The sequence below is a fragment of the Hipposideros armiger genome, unplaced genomic scaffold, assembly GCF_001890085.2.
Source record: "Hipposideros armiger isolate ML-2016 unplaced genomic scaffold, ASM189008v1 scaffold_3, whole genome shotgun sequence".
Classification (NCBI taxonomy): domain Eukaryota; kingdom Metazoa; phylum Chordata; class Mammalia; order Chiroptera; family Hipposideridae; genus Hipposideros; species Hipposideros armiger.
Genome location: NW_017731353.1, coordinates 3,518,819 through 3,525,755, shown reverse-complemented (window position 1 = coordinate 3,525,755; position 6,937 = coordinate 3,518,819).

The following is a 6,937-nucleotide window of genomic DNA, read 5'->3' as shown; positions in this document are numbered from 1 at the left end:
GCTGGGATCTACCGACGGGTTGGGGGAGGGGTGAGGAGGACGCTCCACTCGGGCCTCCCGAGGAGGCTAAGGCGGGCGGCGATGCGTGGTCCTACACCCCGCTTCCTGAGAACGAAGGAGGACCCCCTTCCCCTCCCTGCTTCCCTCCCCCCTCGTCCTCCCCATCCCCTCACACCTCTTCCCCACCCCTTCACTTCTTCCTTCCCTCCCCGGTGATCCTCCCCTCGCCTCCCTTCTCCTCTTTCCTCCTTGCCAGACAAGGATTCTGTGTCAAGAGGACCTTGAGCGTCAGCTTTGAGCCTCACATCCCACTCACAGCACAGACACACCACACACGCACACACACCACACGCACACACTTCAAAGACGTCCTACACACACACACACATAGATACACGCACCACAAGCACACACATACACATAAACAGACCCATACCACACACCTAGAAATACCACAGGCAACACCCATGCATACCCTCCCACAGTTAGGGTGTCCCAGCCCCCACATTCTGGGGTCCACCTGCTGACTTGGAGGCCACTCCCCCACTGCAGGCAGAGCTTGAACTTGAACATGGGGTGACCTGAAGGAGGGTGAGGAGGGAGGAAGGGAGTGCTGCAGTGCAGGGATGGACCCCTTTCCAGCTGTTCCCAGGTTCTCAGCCTTTTACCCCTTCCCAGGGCTCCCAACAGGGTCTTTTTCACTGGTACATTTCCACTCAGGCTGGCGGGTGGCCAGCCCCTCCTGGGCTCCAGGGCACAGCATGGCTGGAAGGCCGGGGAAAGTGGCTGTGGCTGGACCTGGTGCCCCAGCTGCTGCACCCCACAACCCCAGAGCCTCTGGGGGGACAAGGCGGGTGTACCCCCACACCGGTCTTTCAAGTTCTTGCCTGCCCTTCTCATTCTGAGCAATCATAGTCCCCACCCCATTCCACTCCCACCCTGGTCCATGGGCAGACCTTTCACAAAGCAGGGTGGGGGGCAGTGGGGGCTGGGTCTAGTTTGGGGGTGGGGGAGAGGAGTGGGAGGAATGACACCCAACCCAGGGCAGAAGGAAGTAAGGGGAGAGGCTAGAAAATCACTGCTTCTTTCTCCTGAGCCGTCCGCACCTTTGGGCCTCTCCACCCACTGGTAAGGGCATCTCCTTGGCCCATTTTCACATAAGGAAACTGAAACCCGGAGAAGTTAGGGGATCTAGCAGGACCGTGTCCTACGTCAGTACCCAGCCTTCAGCCACACACGCTGAAGCCACTCTCATAAGCCAGTCTTAGTACATTCGTTGTTGGGGAAACTGAGACCCAGAGAGCTCTTTCTTAAGGTCACACAGTTACGTGTTAGAGTAGGGATTGAAGTTCAGCAGTAAGAGACCAATGCACACCAGTACCTCTTAGCCCATGTTTTCCGCTGAAAGGCAAGCGGGGAGTCTGGGAGACCCTTCCTGCCCCAAGGCCCATCCTCCAGCATATGGGGCACCTCAGCGGCAGGGAGAACCAGGGCCAGACCAGGGAGGGAGGTTTATGAGCATTTGGAGAGGGTGGGATTTGGGGAGGCGGTGGAGGCTGGCAGCAGAACCGCAGGAGCAAAGGGTCGTAGAAGCAGGAGGCCTCAAGGTTTCCTGGAGGGCGGGGTTGGACCCACGGGGAGTGGCAGAGGCAGTGCGGACTCCAGGCTGGGGCCTGAGCCTGGAAGCAGTGGAGAGCCACTAAAGATGTAAAACCCCTGTGAAGCCAGCCTGAGCAGGGCTCCGGGGACATGAGCTGCCCCGGGGGCTCATCCACTTTCATTCTGCAGGCAGCTCATTGAGCACCTACTGTGTGCCACATACACGCTGGGCCCTGGGCACAAAGAGGGCACCAGGATGACCAGCCCTGCCTTCAGGAGGCTCCAGTCTGGTGGGGGTCATGACCTCAAAGGGGCAATTCCAGAATACAATGACATGCTATGATGGGAGGTCTGGGGGCTTTGGGGACACAGAGTGCGGATCCAACCCATTGCACAGGGCATGGGGTGGACACCTGGGCCTTCCTGTGACAGTGAGATGGGGGTGTGGTCAGATCTGGACAGAGGAACAGGAAGCATGGGAAGGGAGGTGACTGCTGCAGTGCGGCAGCAAGTGCCGGGGTGAACTGGGGCACAGGAAGGCTACTGAAGAGACAGGGGGCGGGGGGCTGCTGGTGTTCACCTAGGCAACACACACACACACACACACACACACACACACACACTCACAGTGGGTTGCCCACTGCTCCTTCCAGTCCCTCTGCCTCTATCTGCCATTTATCTAACCCCTACCCCCCATGTCCTCCCTCTCCCTGACATTTTGCCTCTTCGGTTCCTGTTGTCATTCTCTCCCCAATATGCCATAAGTGACAGATAGTCTGCACCTTCCAGGGGCTCCTGTCCAAGGCCATCAAACCCCTCCATGGAGAAAATTCATGCTGCCACCCCAGGCAGCCCCACAAGCCTCAACATCCCCCTGTAAACAGGCTCAGGAAAGGGGGCAATGCTAGTGATGCACACTGTGCCTGGTGGGCCCACTGGAGCCAGCTTTGGGCAGCGTCTGAGCAGAAGCAGGGCTTGGATCCACCAGGTTGGGCTGTGGAGCCCTCCTGAACAGTGTGGCACTTGGGCCCCCAGATCAACAGCCATCTCCTGAGTAGCTCATCTCCTGAGTAGCTCGTCTGCCATCTCCTGTCATGAGGCCTTAGGGACCCTTAATGACTCACCTGCCAGGGTTTCCATAGTTTATTGTCTGCACTTGGCAGCCCTGGGGACTGCAGCGATGCCCCCAAGCTCCCAGGGAGGCCCAACTGGGCTCTGGGCTGACTTCCAGCTCTCCCGGGTCTCACAATGGTGTGGGCCCAGGCACCTCAAGAACCTAGACCGCGTTCTCCAGGGGAAGACGCTCCCCAGGCCTTCTCATGCATAACTTCTAATAGTTCACAGCCATTCCATAACATTAGGGCGACCAGGAGTCCATGTGAGCAGGACAGACCTGGGCCCTGCCCTCACAGAGCTCAGAGTACAGGCGGGGATCACGGGAATAATGACTGACGCAAGTACCATGTGCACACATTGGTCTAATAATTGCCATCCTCAGAGCTTACATATCCATGAAGGAGGTCCCAACTCTGTGAAGTAGGCACTACCCCTAGTCTCATGTTACAGGTGAAGAAACCAGGGCTCAGAGAGGTTAAGTCACTTTCCCAAGGTCACACAGCTGGGCCCCAAATAAGAAATCAGTGGTAAATGCTATGATGGGGAAAGCACAGGCAAGTGTGCAGGGGAGCACAGGGCAGCTGCCTCTGCTGAGAATGGGGTGTCCTCCTCCAGAAAACTGGCCAGATTCCCTCCAACCCAGAGGGCAAGGCCGTAGCCAGGATACACAGGCAGACTATCAATGGTAAACTGTGCCAAAACCTCGGTTCTATTCCTTCTCCTTCATTCATTCACAAAACACATTTATTGAGCATCTACTGTGTACCAGGCTCTATGCTGGGCCCTGTGAACAAGACAAACAACGATCCTGACTCAGGGAACCCATGTCTTTGTAAGGAGGGTACAGAGGGGGCTCGCTTCACAAGTGTGGGACCCCTGCAGTCAGTTGCACAGGGCCCCTCACCTAGGAGGGTCCTGCACTGGGTTTAATGCTCTGCTGTTGTCATCTTCAAATTCTTTTTTTTTTTTTAAGATTTTTATTGGGGTATTGGGGGGAAGGGAACAGTGCTGGGGAATTGGGGAAAGGGGAACAGACAAGTTGCTGTCGTTTTTTGTTCTTCAGTCTAGTTGTGGAGGACGTTGCTTCACTGGCCTAAGTTGGCACCATCATTGCGCTCTTCCCGGGCAAGGCAGATCAGTCGCCGGCTTCTGGACGGCTGCTCATGGCGGCTTGAGGGCCGCTCACGCTGGCTGCTGGCTACACACGGTAGCCCATGGCAACCCACTGCCACAGAGGCTGCAGCCTACACTGTCGCCAGCGACTCATGGCAGCCCAGCTCCAGGTTGAGCTGTTGTTCAGCATCTTAGCTGTGGAGAGCAGTGTCACTGACCCTCATATGTGGGATCCGAACCAGGGCCCTCTGGCATCCCAAGCCAGTTCTTAACCATCGCTCCACTCGGCAGGCCCTCATCTTCAAATTCTTAATTGATTTTGAATGAGGGCCCTGAGTTTTCATTTGGCCCTGGGCCCTAGCAAATTGTGTAGCTGCTCCTGGACACAGACATTAAACTGTGGCAAATGCTGGGCTGGGGCCACATTGAGGGCTGGCAGGAGGGTCCAGGAGGGTTTCTCAGAGGCAGTAACAGATTGGCCTAGACTGGGCTATGTCCTGAACCCCAAGTCCCTGTCATGGGTCCCCAGGTCCCTCGGGGCAGTTCCCTGGGAGCTAGGTCAGTGTCAGGCAGGAAGTCAGGACCAGCAAAGCTGTAAAAGAACTTTAAAACACCCCTGCATGTCTGCATTGACTAGGTGATGCATGCATACTTGGCAGTGTCTGCAGGCACCAGCCGGAAACGGAGGAAAAGACAGCCCCTCCCAGCCTCCCCCACCCGGCCCTGGCCCCTCCCACTAGGGAACTCCGTTTCTGGGCACCTTCCAGAGATATTCAGCGTTCATACAAGGAAGTACGTACACGCGTGCATTTTTATATTGGAATGTCAATTTTACATACATTTTGCGTTGTGCACACTTCTCCGCACTTAGTGTCCTGGTTTCCCAATCTAACTGGGAGATCATAGAAGGCTCTTTCAAGGTCATTTATGCAGGGCATCAACAGTCGCCCTCGCACGGCACCTGGCTTTGGCACAGCATGGTCCAAGGTGCTCACCATGCACCCAGGCTCCCCCACAGCCCCTCTCCTGTTCTAACTGCAAGGACTGCTGTGGAGGGAGCCAAAGCTCCACCCCGTGGAGGAGGTGCTGTGATGATCCCCAATTCTACATGAGGCTCAGAGAGGTGTAGCCACCATACTGGGGTCACATAACCAAACCAAGATTGGAACCTGCGAAGAAGCTGCAATACCTCTCAAGAGCAAGATCACATTCCAGGGGGCACTGCCCCTTGCAATATACTCACACGCTCCTGATGCCAGATGGCGAAGCAGGTGAGAATTGGGCAGAGGACCTTTCTAGCCTGACAGAGCCACCAGGATGGAGCTGGCAGGAGTCCCAATGAGGCCTGGAGGGCGGGGCTGGACCAAGTGGTCCGCTGGGGGGCAGGGCAGGTGTGGGTGCCTATCCTCCTAGGCCCCAGCTGCACTGAGGTTCCTGGCACTCCCCTCAGTGGCTTGTGCCTGTCACCAGGGAGGACTGGCATCAGCTGGTTGAATGTGCCTGGGGCTGTGATTCAGTATTTGGGTTCAAAGCGTCATTTTTATTGTGTTTTGTTTATTCAAAGCTCTGCCTTTGAAATCTGTTTTCAAGCCTCCCCATCCCAGAGAAGGGAGCTGGTCTGGATACAATTGTGCGGTGTGGTATCAGTCCTAAAAATAATTCCTTTGAGTTGGGGGCTCATTGTCCCTGAGCACACGTGGCCCCCCATGTGGGGTGTCCGTGGTGGGTCTGCAGGACAGCCGACACCCACCTGCCCTGGCACAGCCGAGGGGCAATCAACAGGCAGCCCTTCAAAAGTTTTGCAGAGATGGCTCCTCCAAGCCCTGGGGTGCCATCGCCACTGGCTCAAGGAGCCTCAGCTTTGGGGGTCATGAGGCCTGTGATGAAAGCTAAGGACCTTCTCTGTTCAGAAAAATTCTAGGAGCATCTAGGATCTTCTGAGGCCCATCCACAGATCCCTCCCTCCAATTTAGAGCTTCTTCCAAAAGGAATCCTGCAGTTAGCCTTTTTGGAATAATAATCACAGTAGCTAAAATTGAGCACTTTGTTTCAGGGGCTGTACTGTGGGGTTTCTGGGATTAACTCATTTACTCCACGTAACTAAGGCACAGAGAAGTTGGGTCACTCACCCAAGGTCACACAGCTGGTAAGTGCCTAAGCCAGGATCTAAGCCCAGCCAGTTCGTTCAGTCCAAACTCCTAAGATACCTACATGCACACACACACACTGGCACACTCATGGTGCCTGGCCCCTAAGTAAATGCATGGGTTAGGCCCAGGGAGTACCCACAGTGAAGAGCCCCAGTTAAGTGCCATGGCTTGGGTCCTGGCTCAGTGGGGTGACTGGGGTCCAGTCCTTTGTGAGGGTCTGATGAAACCCAGCTGGGGATTCCCCTGGCCCAGGGCCAGCAAAGGGTCTCCACCATCAGGGCAGCTGATATTCTTGGGAAGGAAGGAACAGAGAGTGGGGGTGCCACAGTGTAGACACCCCTTGCAGTGACTGCCATCCACACAGACGCCTTTTCCTTTTCTCGTTCCTCCTAAACCCTAGTTTCCTTCCTCCTTCTCTTCCCTCTCTTCCTACTGTCTCCCTCCCTCTTCCACCCTCCCTCCCTCCCTCCTCTCTGCCCCTCTCCCTTCCCCCCCCTCCCCTCCCCATGAGCAGACAAGGATAAGGCATGCTCACCCCCATAGCAGCTGTGCTTCCTATGGTAGAAACAGCCCAACCCCATAACACAGCACGCGTCTGAGAAGCCCAAACCACGTCTGGGGAGCCACTGGTTCCACCCGGCCTGCTATTTGCATGTTGGCTGAGCTCACAGACCAAGACCAGCCCAGGGCCTCTTGCCACCCCAGCTCCTACCCCAATGGAGGGCGGACAAGCAATGGCCTCACAGGCCTTCCGGGCTGGGGTTTCCGGCATTTGTGGAATTAAGATCTAATACTATTTTTAAGCAGCATTTGGTGGTTTAATAGACTTGAGGGTAAATCTAACTTGCATTTTTTTTTCTTTTGATCTCTCTCCTTTTGTTTGTTTGTTTGTTTGTTTAATATTTGAGTAGCTCAACAGGACAGGATTTAGAACAGGGCTGGAGGTGCTCCCTCCTCTC